Here is a 19,013-nt window from a genome sequence, read left to right as displayed (position 1 = left end):
TTTTCCTAAGTTATTTTGGGGTGGTGGAGCACTTCTTGGTGGAAGGAACATCTGGTCACTGCTTACTGGTGGGTCTTCCATCTGAGGGCTTGTCTGGCATGCAGTGTCCTTCCTCAGTGAAATGGGATCTCTCAAAGGAGAGGCATTTACTCTAACTAAATAGGTTGGGGTTCTAAGACTCTCTCTGAGCAGACACCCTTTCCTGGGTGGCCCACCCTGGAGTTGTGAGCGTGCCTAACAGGGCTATACAAAGGTCTGTGTGTTCTCCCACGGTTTTAGTCATAGTGCTACTGGGTCCTTGGCTGTTGTAGAATCATTCCCGTGGTTTTATAGGTGAGGGAATGGATGCCCAGAGAAGTTGAGTGATGAAATCATTGTCACATATTTCTGATTAGCAGCAGAGAAAGAACTGGAATCCAGGTCTCACAACTCCTGTCTCCAGTGTTTTCTCCATCTAGCACCTGGTTATGAATCCAGAGTACTTCCGTGAGGTCTTAGAGCAGTTTCCCATTCTGTCCAATTCTATTTTTTTCTCTTCTCCTTAGCTGACTCAAATGCTTGGTTTGGCAATATAAAACAATTATCCATTTCTGTATTTTATTTGGGCTGGCTGCCCTATGCCTCATTCTCATGAAGCATATTAGTAGTTATGTACTTCAGAAAATACATATCGCACTAACAAGATACATTTTGTGTAATAACAGTGAAGATAGCACACTGGCTAAGTGCATAGACTCTTCAGCAGTGTGACTTCAGTGTAACTTTACCACTTTTAGGCACGAAACCTCTTGAGTCTCATTTCCGTATCAATAAAATGGTGATAAAAATAAATAATTTAATTATCATAAAACGTGTTTCATGGGTTGTTGTGAGCAATAAATAATCCACATAAGCACTTTGTACAGTGTCTGGGACATAATAAGTATTCAATAAAGTTAATTATTCTTTTTAAATATGCTTAGTTTTTGATGGTTTATATAGCATTGTTGTTGCCTCAGTTTTAAAAATCGTAGATATTTTTCAGCATGTACTCATTTATAAAGAGTCAGTGTTATTTTCACAGACAGAATTACAAATCTGTGACAATTCTGAGGGTCAAATGTGTATAGGTGCATGAATATGGTCCTGCCTTCTTTCCACCTGTCCTCCTCCCTTCCCATCCTTCCTCATTTTCTCTTTTTGTTGCAGCCTCTCCCTTTCACTGGCTTCTAAAAGGAGTTGAGCCAGTCCTGAAAGGACTAGTATATGTCATATATTAGGATAATGCCAGCTAAGTCATTAGCTTTCCTTAGAAAGATCAGAACAAAGGCCATGCGAAGGAAGCTTAAGGGAATCTTTTCAAGTATTTAAACTGAACAAAATTAAACACTTAGGAAATAAAGATTGGTCTAAAGTGATTGGCCATTGAAGCTTAAAAGGAAATACATTAGGTTATATTGTTTTCGCTTCCTGACCTTGGAAAGCAAGATACATTAAATTGTTATTTTTTCCAATTAGGGCTAACCTCAAACTGTAACAATTGTAGGCCCTACTGGTATCAATCAAACCTTGATCAATTGTCTGTACTTGAGAGCCAACTCAATATTTGCATTTACAAGTCATATTTTCATGTTATTGTTGTTTTTTAAGATGGCCTTATTATAATCAGGTTACATGGTAAAGATATTGTTCAGATTATGCATGGAAATTACTCAGTGTCCAAATGAGTCATATTTTGAGTGGGCTGCATACTGATATTTTCACTAATTTAAAAAAAAAAAAACAGACAATAGGGATGAGTCATGCACTTATTTAAAAAACCTGTTTAAAAGTTTTCCAATCATTATTCATATTTAATCTTAATTAAAATTCAGTGTAATGTGTAGAATTGCTTCACATGTTACCTTACACCTATAGACAATAATTTTTTTTGTAGATTTCATTCTAATCTGATACTGACATTTCCATACAATTTCCTGTCGAGTTTAATTTGTTTTCATAATACTAGAAAACAAAATGGTTGTTAAATTTATAGGACAACATTGTCCTTTTTTGCACACAGATAACTTATTTGTATAAACAGTTAAGAATTCTAGAAACTGTTTTTTAGGGAAAAAAAGTTATTACTCTGGGCCTGTGTTACCTTTATAAAGTCGTAGAAAAATTGTCTCAAAGTTCATTGGAGGTAGAATTTTTTTTCTTTTGATGCATGTGCCAAATGTGTATTGAATATACACTCTGCTTACATTTTTCTTCTTTTCTGTAATTCAATTTTTAGAATAGTCAAGTCTTTACTCTTTGCTGTATGAGAGATTATTGGGTAATGCCCAAGACTCCTATGAAGTTAACAGGTTATTAAATTCAGGCATTATTAGTTTCTTTCATTTGTTTTGATATAAGAGCCCCATCTGAAAATGTAAGAATACATTATTTTCTATATGGTTTAGTTATGATTGGAATTTTGTATTTTTAAAACTTAAAACAATTCTATTTAACAATTGCTAGTGTTGGTAAACTAGCTCACTTTTGTATTCACTCAGCCTTAGGTATTTCTTTCTTCTTCTTCTTTTTTAAGTTTGAAGTTAACATTTTAACTTTTATAATGGTTTTAACCTTTTAAAAATGTTTTAACAGTATTATAATTGTCAGAAATGAAGACTGTTCTTTTTTTGTCGGTTATGATTCATTTCTATACCAGTTTCCCAGAGAGCTATTATACAAGGTGCAATGATTGAATAGAACAGAACCTGTGTGGGGGAGATGTAAAAGATCAATTTGATAAGTATAGTCATCCTGTATTTATTCTAAATTTAGTAATGAGAATGGTCTAATTTCAGAGGATCATTGTTTTCTTACTACAGTACGTGATATGAGTAAGACTTTGTAGGTGACTTGGATACTCTTTCTGGTTTCAGCCTCTGCATCTCAACTAGCCTTAAGTGTTCTTTGAATATGTCCTCAACATGCAAAGGTTCTATCATCTCATGAGTTTGTTCCTAGGACAGTGTAAGGGGTGCTGCTTAACCTGTTCTGAGAGAGAGGAAATTTCATGGGTGTGAAATCTAAGTGGAATGGAGAGAAACTAACTGGATTAAGTTTTGTTTAGTTTATTTGCAGACTAGACCAGGTGTTAAAAAGATCAGAATTTGTGGCGAATATTGAGGATGAAGTTTGGCCCACTACATCTACTCAGAAGGTCAATGGTGGGAGGAAAGGTTTTCAGTCTGTTTTTCCAGTTATGGATTTGTGTGTAGGAGAAAGGATGTTTCCTTTTTGATTGTGAAATGTCCCTTCCTTGGGGTCTTCTTTGATTATATTGGTTCCAGCAATTTAAACTGCCATGTCACTTAAGCTTGGTTTCTATAGAGTCTAACAGTTTTTGCTTGAAATTCTTATGTTCTCTTTCCCTGTATGTTTAAGGGGATATTTATTTATTTATTTATTTATTTATTTATTTATTTATTTATTTTTAAGATTTTATTTATTTATTCATAGAGATGCAGAGAGAGAGAGGCAGAGACAAAGGCAGAGGGAGAAGCAGGCTCCACGCAGAGAGCCTGACGTGGGACTTGATCCAGGGTCTCCAGGATCACGCCCTGGGCTGCAGGCAGCCCTAAACCGCTGCGCCACTGGGGCTGCCCTAAGGGGACATTTAAAGCTGTTTTGAGTAGGGAGTTTTTGGGACATCTCAATAGAAACCTAGGTACCTATTCTGAGTTTATTTCAGAGATGTAGGTAGAACAATGGTATAGTTAGTTAGTCTGGGAACTTGTTGAAGTCATTTTCTTTGCTTACTGAAAGCATTCATTTGTATGTGGTTACTCTGGCTTGATTTTTCTGGTAACTGCTCTTTATTATAGTAATGGAAGTAAATAATTAAAAGCTATGAATAACTTCAATTGAAATAGAGGAAATTATTGAGAAAGAATTTAGGCAATGTACAGTATTTAGGATTCTTTTATGTATAATTTAAGAAATAGATACTTTTGAGGATGTTTCTTTATAGACTTTGTTTTGGAACAATTATAAGCAAATCTAGCTTTTACGATGATAATAATATAAACTGACATTTATTTAGTACCGATTACATGCCACATTCTCTGTTAAGTATTTTTTATGTAATACGTTTATTTTATTTTTTAAAAGATTTTATTTATTTATTCATGGAAGACACACACACACACACACACAGAGAGAGAGAGAGAGAGAGAGAGAGAGAGAGAGGCAGACACAGGCAGAGGGAGAAGCAGGCTCGACGCAGGGAGCCCGACGTGGGACTTGATCCAGAGTCTCCAGGATCACGCCCTGGGCTGAAGGCGTCGCTAAACCGCTGAGCCACCCGGGCTGCCCATGTAATACATTTAATAACAACCCTGTAAACTAGGTACCAGGTTCTCATTCCCACCATTTTAAACTGATTTCAAAAGATACTTGCTATTTTAAGGTAGTATGAATATTAAAAAAAATAGAAAGGTTGATCTCTATGTACAATTAGGCTCACATAGTTATGGGTATGGCTTATTTGACATAAAGGTTATAAATATTTGGATTAATTTTTAAATGTTAAATAATCTTAATTTGAATTATTTGTTTATTTTATTTTACCATTGAGAGATGACTGTGTGTAAGAAACTAGGTAAAATGTTTTGGGGAGGGTATAGATTGCTTAAATATGGATTTTTGGGGATTTATAGTAGAGCAAGGAATAGTGACTACAGTTTGAATCTGAGCAAAAGTGTAGACAATCTGAGCAGAATCTGGTAGACTGACTGGTTGGATAAGCCCAGGGGAAGCCTACTGCATGAAAATCTGATAAGCCTCCTCCTGAGAGAAAACTTACCTCGTAAAAGAAGAATCAAGCTATTCTGAACTTGACTTGATCTTGGGCATTTAGGGACAGAACAGTTCTGAGCTTAGGATAATAATGTTTGTTCTTCATTTTTTTTATTGCCCTGGCCCTCGATGGATTTATGTCTGAGCTCCATGAAATATAGGAGGACATCTAAATAAAAACTGCAGTGAGAGAAGCCTTGTTCACCAGTGTATAGGAAACACATTTTGGAGTCTCTGAATAATACTTGTGAGTTGTATGGACCTAGAAATCCCATGTCAGCAGGTCCAGGAGTTGGCGACATCTAAGTTATTACTGTTAATGAGACCCATCCATGCCCATGGATAGGTAAGGCCTAGAGACATGGGAGTTATCGAAATAACTGTCAAATTACTAAAAATGAAAGGGAGTTATTGGGAAACAAAGCGAGGGGTGAAGGGGAAAGAGGCAGGTAGGCATTCAGAAGACAGAGGGATAAGAAATGATTACTCCCATGTCCCATTGTAGGGGTCAAGGAAAAGGTCAGGGGGAGTGTCTTAAAGAATATTTAATACTGAAGCATAGAGAGATAAGAAAGAGAGGGAATGCCAGTCTGAACAGAGGAAAATATGGAAGTGAAGACATGGACATGGCAAGTATGGGGAAAGGAGGATAGTACAAACTTTAGTTGGCCTTATCATAGCATATACAAGGAGCATCAGAGTGGCAATAAAGAAGGGTGTCCTGATGGGAATTATATTCAAGAAGCAGTTAAATAGATTACATGGTGGGGAGTGAATCGGAAGTGAAGGGAAAGTGGTGGGGAGCAGTTTGATGGCTCATGCAATAGCCACAATGTAACAATACAGTACAGTATAATAATAGGTAGTATGATTGGGAAGTAGAGAAGTAGCCCTGGGCATAGTAAAGGGGAAAGATTGCATAACATTATGGAGTAGAATTCCTACCATTTGGCAACTAATTTGGATGGAAAGGGAGGAGGAGGGTATGGATAGGTTGATCACAGATGAGCTGAGAGTTTGGAGAATGCATGACTGGAGAATATGGAAAACAAGAACAGGAGAATAAAATGCTAGATAGATTCCCACTAAGACATACTTGTGAACTGTCAATAGGATGTGCAGATGGAGATGTTTAGCAGACAGATAGGGTTTGGGGGAAACTCTGGAGGGAATGCATGGCCATGTGGGGGTCGGAGGTGTTTGGAAGACTGGGGCATAAAGGAAGTCACTGAAGCCGGAACAGTGGATAGAATAGAGGATGACCAGATAGGAGAGCTGAAGCGTAGAGGCTATATTTTAAGAAGACATTATTTATTTTTCATTAGCAATTTTAGGTTCACAAAACTAGGCAGAAGGTACAGTAATTCTCTGAGTACCCTCTGGCCCCGCATACACAGAGAACACCTATGTTTAGGGAGAAGGAAGAGTAGGAACCAGAGGGAGAGACAGAAAGAAGTGGCTGAGCAAAGGACACAAAACTCAGAGGTTAGAATGTTTATGGAAAAAAAAAAAAAAAGAATGTTTATGGAAACTAAAGGATTTACATTTAGGGTCAAGTTTAAATCAGTGAAAAACATTAAATCACACAATACTTTTTGTTTCAGGTGCTCTTGTTAATTCAAATGCCAAAATAGTTTTCCTAGGAAGATATTCTTATAGAATCCACTTATGAAGTGGTTATGACTCAAGTATTGGTATCAATGAAATTATGGCTTATTCACACCTGAATTGGCTAGATGATACTTCAGAGCTTCTGTCTTAAAAATGTAAATAAAATATTTCTCCCAACTCTTCTTTTTTCTCAGATATTAGGAAATCATTCAAATTTTCTTTGACTCATCTTCCTCATGTTAAATATGGCCATACCCGTTTTCTATAGTTGCCTTGAAAGATATCTTAGAAAAGTAAAGTGAAAATAACTCAGTTTTTCAGTCCAAGAGTTACTGGTGGGAGATTTTAACTGCTTATCTATTTTAACTCTCCGCCTCGGCCTACTTAGAGGCTTCTTCAAAACCATTAGCATGAATGAGTCATTGCTGAGATACAAAATAGAAGCTAACACCAGAAGTTCTTAGTAGTAGTAGTAGTACAGAGGAGATTTAGAGGATAAATGGAAGTATATTTATATAGAGAGACCTTTATATTTATGTGTATTTTATAATGTGCATATTGCAGTGCATAGATGTACTTTTTGAATTGGGCATGTAACTGTGTATTATTAGGCATGGTGAATGATTTCGTGCATTTCCATGTTGTGTTATTTGTGTGTACTCTAAGCTAAAAATCACATACCTGATGTGAAAGGGCATATATGACTAAAAAATCAGCATAAGTACATGGGCATAAATGAATTTATTTATATTACCGGAGATGGGCAGTAAAGTATTTGACATGCAGGTCTGAAGAGACAAAAGCATTTAAATTTGTATTGGGCACTAATAACAAGAGATGTCAAGTCCTTAGGTAGAAAATGGACAAAGTGCTTGTAGAGTTTCATGTTGGCCTAGTAGAATAAATGCAAGAGTGGGTTTTGATTTTCTATCACCCTAAAAGGGTTTTATATAAAGAGCAAGTGCTGGGATTTTATAGTGGTTTAACTACTCATTGAGAAATAGTGCCCTACAAATAATGGAACATAAAAAGGTGTATTCTCAGCATATTTCGGTCTTACTGGTAGTGGTTTTGGTTGGTGGCAAGAGAAAATTATTATATATTACTTATATATATTATAATATATTATTATAATAATATAATTATAATCAATTATATATAATATAATTGTATTATAATCAATATTAATTGGTTAACATGAAGAACAATGGAATGTACTAGAGGTATATTAGGTGACTCACAAAAATTGGAGAAAAGCCTAAGCAGCCAAGCTTCAAGAGGGCAGGAACTAGGACAACTCAAGGGCTCTCAGTCAAAATCTATTTCTTGGGAAATTGGGATAGTTGGGTTTTAACTGTCACTGTTGTGTATGGCCTTTCTCTAGATTCAGATTCTTAGAAGTGAAATTCCAATTCAGTCATCTTGAGTTGGGTTCCCCTTTGAAAGACTGAGTGGTGACTAAGTGGTCTTCTAGAGCCATGTAGACTGTGGAGGAGTTGCTCTCCATAGAGGCATGAGGTATGGTTACCACAGGAAGGGAACAGAGATGATAGATAGACAGGCAAACACAAGAAGGTTGCCATAGGCAGTGATGGCACTTTGTAGTTCTTTCAAAGAAGTGAAAATATGGGCTTGCATAGTCTCTGAAATGAAGTCTGAATTTATATATACATGCATACGCAGATATATACACTCACATGTACATATTCTATACAGTCCTTTGGATGATCTCTGCCACTTTTCCCCTTATTTCCCTTAATTGACATATTGAGTGATATTCTACAGGCTGCTTTTCTTTTCTCAAAGAGAAAATTTAAAGAAATACAAGTGGTTCCCAAAGACACGTTATTTTGGGATATAATTTATAAGAAGTGTTGAGGTCAGCCTAATACGGAAAATCACTTTTTGGTTATTAATGAAGGCAGTTTGTTTTCTTAGGCACATCATTTTGTTTGAGTAGAAGTTGCACAGACTCATGTGAATAGTCTTATCCACCAGTAGGAGATTTGCCTGCTGAAATAAACTTCTCCTTTTGGTGTACTATTTGATTTCTGACTCAGGACGTGATTTTCTGTAATTAAAAACATGTACAAGTGCTGTCGATAAAAATCTAAAGCTTGACACATTTGTGAATAGATGGTTTTAGATACATTCTCGTTATACTTTAGTAATGGGAAGAAATGCCTCATTGTGGTTCACACACTAGAGACAAAATAGTTTAAAAAAGTCTTCTGAAGTCATTTATAGATCTTTGAAGTTCCAGATCAGTGTTTCTCAAACTTCATTTGGCATGAGTGTCACCTGGGGTGACTGCTAAAAATGCAGATGTGTGGGTTGTCTTCCAGAGATTTTGATTTGGTAGGTCAATAGGGGCTCAAGATTTTAGTTTTATCAAATATCCCGGATGATTATGACGCAAGTAGTCTCTGGACCACACTCTGAAAAATCCCGTTCTAGGTGATTTCATATTAGCTTATGAATAGTGTCAAAAAATGAAGAATTATGTATAATTAGTTCAAAGTTTTGGAATTCAGTTATTGTAATATTGTCCATTCAGACTATTTACTCTTGACACTTCTACTGAAGTGACTAAGGATTCTGTTATCACTGAAAATATTAGGTAACTTTATATGGAAGTTAATGAGAAAGCTTATAAGTGTATTCTACATTCTTGACTAACATTTTAGTTTTAGATGCATCTTATATATTAATAGCACATTTTTTATATGAGAGTATTCTAGGGTGAGTTAGAATGTTTTGTTTTTTCCTTATTTTTCTTTGGAATAAACCAGTATTCTCTGATAAATACAGTATAGTAGGTGCACCAAGGCTGTGGTTATATCTCATATTCCCTTGAAAGTTGTCTTTTCATGCATGTATTTTTTTCTCCTGAAAAGAGTGCTTTTTTCCCCAGGATTTTCTAGTAAAACCCTTTTTATCACATCTATTTCTCTCAACTTCACATGGTTTGAATTGTAATGTCACTTAAAAAAAAATTAACCATGAATGAAACTAACACTATTGGTGATACAATAGGAAGGACGCCAGGAAGCCCAGTTTCAGTTGCCAAAGATACTGAGGGTTGCGTAAAAAGTGATAGGGAGCAGTTAAACCAGGATGGAACACACACAACAATCAGAAACAGATTGCCTACTTTTGAGCAAAATTATAAATATTGCCAGCCTCAGCAGATAGTAGCCGGTTGAGAAGACAGAAGATGTGTTTTACTACAGGTAATGTGGGGGGAAAACTGATTAAATCCTATCTTTTTAGTTATGCCTGGACATACATAGTTATAATCATCTGCAGAAGCATCCACTTGCACAAATAGAGGGGCTAGACAGAGAAGGGCCACATAGCTGAAATCTGTATTTTTCGAATTACCACAGCTTTTGAAAGCAGAGGAAAAGCAATCCTAGTAGACTTTTTTCTTCTCTTTTGATGAGCCAAGGAAAGATCCTCTAAGCACAAACAATGGTTTGTCTTTAGTGGCTGAATTCAGCAATGCGTGTTTTCATTTTTTTGTTGTTCCAATTATTTAGACAAACTTCTGGCTAATGTTAATATTAGCTGGCCAGTTTTAATGTAAACGGGCATGATTTTTCTAATGATGCTCATTAACCTAGAACAAGAAGAGATGAGATTTTGTTGGAAGACACTTGGTTACAGTTTATATCTTCATGCTGTAGTCCCAGAATCCTTGAATATTTGTAAATCTGATGATGTGATATATTTAAGATTGTAAAAATACACTTTGCTTTAAAAAGTTGAGCTGATATTTTATGGTATTCTTCTGGGCTAATAATTTTGTGAGCTACCTTCTGATAAAATATTTTAATATTTAATATTCAATAATTCAGAGTAAGTAAAAGATTATTTTTATTGTATCTTCAGTTATATAATTTCCATAAAACTATAAGAAATAGATAGTAAAGTGTTTTGTAAGTTCTACAAAAGAGCATGTTTATAGGGGCACCTAAGGTGGCTCAGTGGTTGAGCGTCTGCCTTTGGCTCGGGTTGTGATCCCGGGGTCCTGGGATTGAGTCCCACATTGGGCTCCCTGCAGGGAATCCTGCTTCTCCCTCTGCCTATGTCTCTGCCTCTCTCTGTGTGTCTCTCGTAAATAAATAAATAAAAATATTTAATAATAAAAAAAGAGTATGTTTAGAGGTACATTCAGTGGAACAGAAGTAGTGACCATGAAACTAGAAAGTAAGGTGCTAATTCTACTACATGCTGAGAACTAGTGTATTCTACGTTTTTAGTCATGACTCAAGATTTCTGGATTGTTTGATAGTATTTATATACTTATTTCCAGAGTATTGGTTTCTATGGTGTTAAGTGATAGGATAAAATACATTTCCATTGGTCCTTAGGATAAAATGTTTCCAACAACTTTTTCTTCCTTCCATTTTAAATGTGTGAATTATACTGGGAAGAAAGCTTCAGTTATTTGGTTCATGCATTTAACCTCTAATAACTTCCATTTAGACAAGCAGAGTGTATTTTGAATTCAAGGCTCTGACAGCCACCAAAGGTAAAAAGCTGGGATGACACCAGAAAGAAATTACTGGCTATCCGAGATTGTTCCAGTACAAAGTGTATAAAGGGGGAAAGTCCCTTTAAGTTTTGAGCTCTCAAAATATGGGATAAAAATGGATGATTTTCACTAACGTGTGGTTGAGTGTTTATTGTTAGACCAGGTTATATCTCAGGTGTGTTTAAGTTGAAGTGTATGGAATAATAATTACCATCTTCAGAAACCAAGTGGGAGAAAAGTTTGCAGGAGGACAGAGGCCCAAATGAGGGGGGGAGGTCCAAGGGCTCCCACTTGTCCACATTTCAGCTTTAAAGAACCTTCCTCACTAGGTTTAATATCTTCCTTCTTAGAAATGCCAATGGAATTGAAAGTGATTAGGGCTGGTGTACCGCCCAAAAGAAAACCAACTACCTCTGACATTAAGCAGCGTTGGTCTTGGGCTGGAACAGCGGAGTCTGATCATGGTGGTAGCAATGTCAATGCTGGGAGGGGCAGGCCCTTTTGTGTCCCTACACAGAGGGATGCTTGCGAGGATGGATATCCAATGGGAGAAACATTCTCCAGACTGAGAAGGTTGGAAGGGATCAGTCTGATGCTCGTACTGTCTTTATGAACTTGAAGAAAGGTGAGATCTGAATGCCATGGTCATGATAATCCACAAGATGGAGTTATTTTACACTGGTAGAACATTTCCAGAATGAACACTTGTGCGAACAATGCTGCTTTCAGCAAGATAAAGTCCGAAGTAAGAATGCCTGGTTTATGACATTCAAGGACATGGCTAGAAAACTACAAAAAAGCTACTGCTTTGATGACCTCTTAATCATTCCAGATTTTATCAGTTCATCTTGCCAAGCATGTATGTTGAAAATTTCCTCTGTAAGATTAAGTGTGCTCCTTTCTCATCCAGGTTTGTAGGAGGTACAACTGGACTTTAGGGGAAAGCCTAATGAATTCTTTTTACAAAATCATTACTCATTTCAAAAGATTAAATGGAAGAAATGAAAAAAATAAAACCTTCCCCATTATAGTCATCTTCTATTCCCAGCATTGAGATGATGATTGGCATGCAGTAGGTGCATAATATGTTTGTAGGTGAACAAGATTGCTTGCATAGGAAGAGCTAGAACAGAAATAGTGCTATATTAAGCTAGGAAATAATGTGCTAATCTGTCTCTAAAATCCTCCCTGTTTAGTAGATCTGATTTATGCTTCTACTTTTTTTCTTTTTACTGTGCTGAAATATACATTCCAGAGAAAAGCCCTTTCCCCCAAATTGTAATGTTCCCAAAGTCTGAGTTGGCAACACACCTAATGGATATAGGTTGTTGTGGGAAAGGTGTTTTTCTTTTTCTTTTTTTTTTTTTTTTTTTAGTTTTTCCTGCAGGTGATTAAGAAATTATACTGAAATGAGTAGGTGTGATTGAATATTTCTTTATTTATTTCTTTGGAATGTCATTGACTCGCACATTGTAGCCTTGACTTTGTATTTCTACAAAACAAGGTTTTAAAGCTGTTTGACAAATAATTTCCCTTCTCTTTTACTTCCCTATTTGTAATAAAAGGTAGTGAATGTCACCTGCATTCTTTCCAGGCACATAAATAGCAACATATAAAGTGTAAGCTTACTAATAATGTAAATGTAGCTTTGAGTAATGAACTGTATAACTTTTCTGGCTCTAATAATGAGTATAGAAATTATGGACTCATACACAAAATGCATGAGATTTATTTATTTACAGTTATTTATATTTTTTCTCCATTTGGAATGTGGCCAAGAAAATAGATAAGCGAATGGTCAGAGTTTTTACAAATCAAAATTTATAAACTCATCAGAATTCTTATTGATGATAGTGCTTATTTAGATTATTAAACTTTTTTAGCAGAATAGAGCTCTTTATTAAATAGAAGTTGACTTCATAGTGGTATTTTTGTTGTATATGTAAAGGGAGAAAGTGAAAAAAACTGAATATGTAGGGAAAGGGATTATTAATAAGATTCACTGCCTGGTGTAAGACAGTACACTCCTAGTGAATCTGGAACTCTGGAGATGGTTACCTGGGGAAGAGGGACAGAAATGAACATCTGTATCCCTTAGTCATAGCTATTAAATTTTCGCTTTGCTGGTTGCTCCTGTGACTCTCCACTTCACTCTCATCTAGTGATTTGTTTTTGGCTCTAAGCCACTTCTTAAGAAGGCCATTGATTCTTGTGATGGAGTGAGATTACTTGCTGCCAATGTAAGGACCTATTTTTTTTTAATTTAAATTCAATTAGCCAACATATAGTACATCATCAGTTTTAGATGTGGTGTTCAGTAACTTACCAGTTGTGTATAACATCCAGTGTGCATCACATCATGTGCTCTCCTTAATGCCCATCACTCAATTACCATCCCCTTACCCTCCTCCCCTTCAGCAACCCTTAGTTTGTTTCCCAGAGTTAGGAGTCTCTCATGGTTTGTCTCCCTCTCTGATTTCTTCCCATTCAGTTTTCCCTTCCTTCCCCTATGATCCTCTGCACTGTTTCTTATATTCCGCATATGAGTGAAACCATATGATAATTGTCTTTATCTGATTGACTTATTTTGCTCAGCATAATACCCTCCAGTTCCATCCATGTCGATGTAAATGGTAGATATTCTTCTTTTCTGATGGCTGAGTAGTATTCCACTGTGTATCAAGACCACATCATCTTTATCCATTCATCTGTCGATGGACATCTCAGGTCCTTCCATAGTTTGGCTGTTGTGAACATTTCTGCTATAAACATTGGGGTGCAGGTGTCTCTTTGGATCAGTACATTTGTATCTTTGGGGTAAATCCCTAGTAGTGATTGTTCGGTCATAGGGTAGCTCTATTCTTAACTTCTTATGGAACCTCCACGCTATTTTCCAGAGTGGCTGTATTAGCTTGCATTCCCACCAACAGTGCAAGAGGGTTTAGCTTTCTCCACATCCTCGCCAACATTTGTTGTTTCTTGTCTTGTTAGTTTTAGCCATTCTGACTGGTGTGAGGTGGTATCTCATTGTGGTTTTGATTTGTATTTCCCTGATGACAAGTGGTGTTGAGCATTTTTTCATGTGTCTGTTAGCCATTTGTAGGTCTTCTTTGGAGATATGTCTGCTCATGTCTTCTGCCCATTTCTTGGCTGGATTATTTGTTTTTTTGGTGTGGAGTTTGATAAGTTCTTTATAGATCTTAACCACTAGTGTAGCGACCTATTTTTGCACCACTATCCTTTTTTCCTTCTTAAGGAAGAAGAAAATCCATGTTAGCTTTTTCCCTTCCTTTACTGTCTGCTGTTTGCTTTTCTGAACATTGAGCCAATATAAATCTGTTAATGTACATATTTACAATGAATCATTTTTTGTGTGAAAAAGATAATCTTAGAGTTGACATACCTTTTATAAAGAACTTCAAGCCTCTAGACCAACCTCTATCTGGCTTAGAGTAGGTACTTTGCTTCCTCTTTTGTGACTTTGGGAAAATTTCAACCCCTCAGTATCATTTTTTTTTTTTAATTCTCATCTATAAAATAAAAGTGGTGAGTGTAGATGTGATCTTCCCTAAAATAAGCTCTTAGATCCAGATAAGGATGAGTATAGTTTTCATTAAATCTAGCCAACGGACAATCGGTAACTTATTGAGCATTTATTATTTACAAGGCTCTGTTCCTCCCTCCCACCTTTTTAAGCTAATGATGCTGAAGGGGAATAAGGATGTGATAGAGCACATGAGACGTGAAAAGCATCAGAGTAGGGGCAAAGCATTCCATCCAAGCTGGCACACCAGCAATTCTAAGCAGCACATCGACCATCAGATGTCTAGATTCTTCCCTCAAATTATGAACTTGACACTCTTTGTTCTTAAACTCTTTCTTCCATCTGGTATTTCAGAAAAGAGACTTTTTTCCCTCCTACTTTTGATTCAGCCTTTTGGTATCAGATATCTGCCTATTTGAAAATTTAGTTTTTCTTCACTTTGGTCCTCTTGATGCTCTCTAAAAAAATACATGCCCAAAGCCCTGTGTTTATTAGTACTAGAAGAGGCTACAGATTAGTATTAGAAGAGGTTCATGCTGCAGAGACTTGTTGGAGAGCTAGATTGTTAGTTGTCTTTATGAAATAGACATAGAACATGTGAATTCAAAACATATTATTTACAAATGGTAGCTAGATAGGCATCTCTGTACTGGACTAAGCAGATATATAAGTAGAGTGTATGAATATCAAAATGTGGTAGTTTAACTTGGTAGGTTTCAATACCTACCATGATGATGAAGGTAAGTATTACGTTTTGAGGTAAATTAGAACTGGGTAAAGCCTGGCTTTGCCATCTAGAAACTTTGTTACATTGGGAAAATTTAATTGATTTCTGTAGGTCATAGTTTCCTCAGTTATAAAGTAGAAATAATATTTACTCTAGGGTGTTTTTCATCTGGCTTAAATTAGATAGCGTGTAAATCTCTTACATATACAGTGCTTTCATGAAGGTAGATATATAGTTGTTGCTTCTGTTAGAATTTTAGAAAATATTAAAAAGTGTAAATTTGGTCAGAATTAGCAAATATATCTCCAGAGAGAAAAGAAAAGAAAAATTAGAGGTTAAATATTAGAGTAACTTAAAAAAGGGAAAGTAAGGAAGAGAATTAGCAGAAAGATATTCCTTGAATGATTTTATTGTGAACATATTTCCCCAATGATCTTTAACAAAATCAATAACCTGTTAAACCAGAACACAAATAATTATGTTTGAAGGTGATTCAGGCAAAAAGGTACTAATATTTCATAATAGAATACACATAAAATTGATTTATTATCTATAATCCCTGATCTGCTCAAGTTTTTAAGATTTATATCAGATCTGAAATCACTACTTGATAAGGGACTCTAAACTACAGAAAATTTTTAGTGTAAGCCCTTTGTGAAAGAATTACTGTAATCAACATATCTGTAGAGGTTCAAGGAATAGAATAACAGATTTGGAAACAAAATCTGCAACAGCAGTGTATTGGATGATGTGGAGAAATTCTAGAAGACTGCATTTTTTTAAACTACAGATCTTGTTCCCCGGTTTTAGTGTTTGTTGTCATGAAAATAATCACAAACCCGCATGCCTGAGGCTTAATGAAAACCTGGTGGCTGCAGAAATAATCAGAAGTATAACATGTACATTTCTCTTTTTAACCCATTTCATCTAACTTAACATTTTACAAAGTACTTTCAGGAAGTCTTTGAGCATTCCAATCCCATGCAGATACTCAGTTTTTTAAAAAAATTTTTGTTATGTGGGAAATAGATAAAAGAAGGAGAAAGAATTGGAAGGAAATGACATTTATAATCTAGCATTTTTCAAGCTGAAGAGAATTTGAGAGGCCTTCTACTTTTAGAAATTGATTCTCTAGCAGCCATTCGGCTCTCTTTTGTTGCTTGAGCATCTTTTAGATGCCCACCTTCAAGCAGAGCTGTAATCAGAATAATAGCAATAACCCTCGCCACCACTTTTTGCACGCTTTGTGCCATTATAGGAATGGTGATATCTTCACCATCAGCAGCAAGTCCTAGCTTTTCCTAATACAATTTGTGGGCCTTACAGATTTGTGTGAGGAGCCTTGGAGATCCACCTCATTTCTGCTAAGGTAAGTATAGAAATTCAAGGGAATTGAATTTTCCTGGACTCATCTCTGGTCTGGTGTAGGAATGTAGAGCAGATGCAGTGACTCAAATGTAACTCCATCTGTGCCTTAATGAGATTCAGACACACTCATCTGTCTTTTGTTCTTCTGCTTTAAGCCTGTCCTACTCAGGCAGTATTCTGGTAGGACAGAGGGTCTGTCTTTTGAGTTTTGAAAAGGTAAAGGTAGTTGTTTGTTTAATGAATGATATTGAAAAAATTACATGTATGTATAATTTTTAATATGCGTACATTCTTTAGAAAGGATAGCTTTTAGGACATCACTGCAAGAATTTCACACAGAAGGGAAAACAAGGCTAGTACCCTTGTATATAATAACATGCATTATAATTTAGTGATTTAGTGTTAGGTTTCTAAAGATTTATTCTTAAAAAAAATATTTATTCTTTTGCTTTTCTTTCTTACACATTACTGTAATTCCAGTGTGTTTAAGGGAGGAGAATAGGATTGGTTTAGACTGGATGTGGAAGGGGAGAAGGAGCCTAGGTTATTTTAGAATAGGAAAGTGGCAGATAAATGCTGTATTAATGGGATTTGGGTATCCCTGTCCCCTCCCCTTTTGTGCAAATCATTATATTCTCGTTCAGTGAGGTGGATGCTTTAGGTATTGTAAACCTCTCTGAAAACCACTGTTAGCAACAAATTTGTTCTGTGCCTGACATCAGGGTTAAGCAAATGTGTTCTATGTCTACCTTGGAGACACATGAAGGGTGTGCTTCCTGGAATTCATTGTTAAGGGACTGTTATTCTTCTGAGAAGAAGAGAAATGAGAGAGGGAGAGGCTTACCACAAACAGAAATGAAACTAAAACTAAATGCTGACAGTGTTATGTAATCATGGAGCCATCACCACAGTCATGATAGAGAAAATGTTTCCTCATGTTAACCGTCAGTACTCTTCTTCCACCTCCAGCAACCACTGACCTGTTTTTTTTTTTTTTTTGCTATAATTTTGCCTCTTCTAGAATTTTATACAAATGAAATCATACTAGATATTTTGTGCGTGTGAGTTTGGGTTCTTTCAATTATCATCTTGAGATTCAGCCAGGCTATTCCTGAATCCATAATTTGTGTATTTTTACTGCAGAATACTATTCCACTGTATAGATACATCAAAATTTGTTTATCCATTCACCACTTAAAAGACATTTAGATTCTTTGAATTTTTTGGCTATTACAAATAAGGCTGCTGTGGACGTTAGGGTAGAAGTCTTTGTATAGACAGGTTTTCTTTTCAGTTAAGTAAATATTTAGGAATAAAATTATTGGATCATCTAATAAGTGTATATCTAACATCATAAAAAACCGCCAAACCATTTTATGAGCTGGCTTCACCACTTTTCTTTGCTCATAGCAAAGTAAGAGAGTTCCAGTTCCTCTACATCCTTGCCAACATTAGGTAATGTCAATCTTTTAAATTTTAGCTATTCTTGTGAGTGTATAGGGATATCTCATTAAGTTTTTTTTTTTTTAAGATTTTTAATTTATTTATTACACATACACACACACACACACACACACACAGAGTGAGAGAGACAGAGAGAAGAGAGAGACACAGGCAGAGGGAGAAGCAGGCTCCATGCAGGGAGCCCAACGTGGGACTCGATCCCTGGTCTCCAGGATCATGCCCTGGGCAGAAGGCGGTGCTAAGCCGCTAAGCCACCGGGGCTGCCCCTCATTAAGCTTTTGATTATTTTTATTGCTGTAATGACTGTGATGATGCTGAGGATTTAATCCATAAGTGTACTTGTCATTATATATCTTCTAATATGATTTGACTGCAAATCTTAATGCCAGTTTTAAAAAAAGAGGTCTTTTTGAATTTAAGAAATATTTTATATTCTGGATACAAATATTGCATTTTCTTCTGTCTGTAGATAGCCTTTTCATTTACTTAGTTTTTTCAAAAGAGCAGAAGTTTTTCATCTTGCTGTATGTTTTATTGATATTTTCTTTTATATTTATGCTTTTGGTGTCTTATTTAAGAAATCCTTGACAAACTCAAAATACTTTGTGTCCTAGAAATTTTTGGAGCTTTAGTCTGCATACTAATCTATTTAGACAGGTTTCTCCCACTTTATTATTTTTTGCAAAATAGTTTCAGCTACCCACATTATGTGTGATTTTAATTTTGTAATTGTTTTGACAAGCATAATTTCTTGGACAACTTTGTAGCCTTAACTTCTGGCCAAGTTTGTTTATATATATATATATATATATATATATATATATATATATATATATATATATATAATGTATGGTTGTAAATTCATACACTTATCACATTGAATGTGTTACTGTATACAAAACTCTTAATGCTTTATTCTCAAATGCTGGGTTGAAAAATATTTTGAA

At 35.7% G+C, this 19,013-nt stretch overlaps 1 protein-coding gene across 4 annotated transcripts in view; it reads left to right on the top strand.

The window, feature by feature from the left end:
• Nucleotides 1-19,013, top strand: part of ADAMTS3 (ADAM metallopeptidase with thrombospondin type 1 motif 3) — a 261,150-nt gene that overhangs the window by 39,029 nt on the left and 203,108 nt on the right. Inside the window, exon 2 of one of the 4 annotated variants that reach the window (XM_077848320.1) lies at nucleotides 16,561-16,603. The exons of the other annotated variants lie outside the window; for them this stretch is intronic. The gene's annotated coding sequence lies outside the window, so the exon portion shown is untranslated. The remainder of the gene's footprint in view (nucleotides 1-16,560; nucleotides 16,604-19,013) is intronic. 4 annotated transcript variants of the gene reach the window in all.

The sequence above is a fragment of the Canis aureus genome, chromosome 14, assembly GCF_053574225.1.
Source record: "Canis aureus isolate CA01 chromosome 14, VMU_Caureus_v.1.0, whole genome shotgun sequence".
In the NCBI taxonomy this organism is placed as follows: Eukaryota; Metazoa; Chordata; class Mammalia; order Carnivora; family Canidae; genus Canis; species Canis aureus.
The sequence above is the reverse complement of the archived record's forward strand: the minus strand, read 5'-3'. Positions and strand labels throughout refer to the sequence as shown.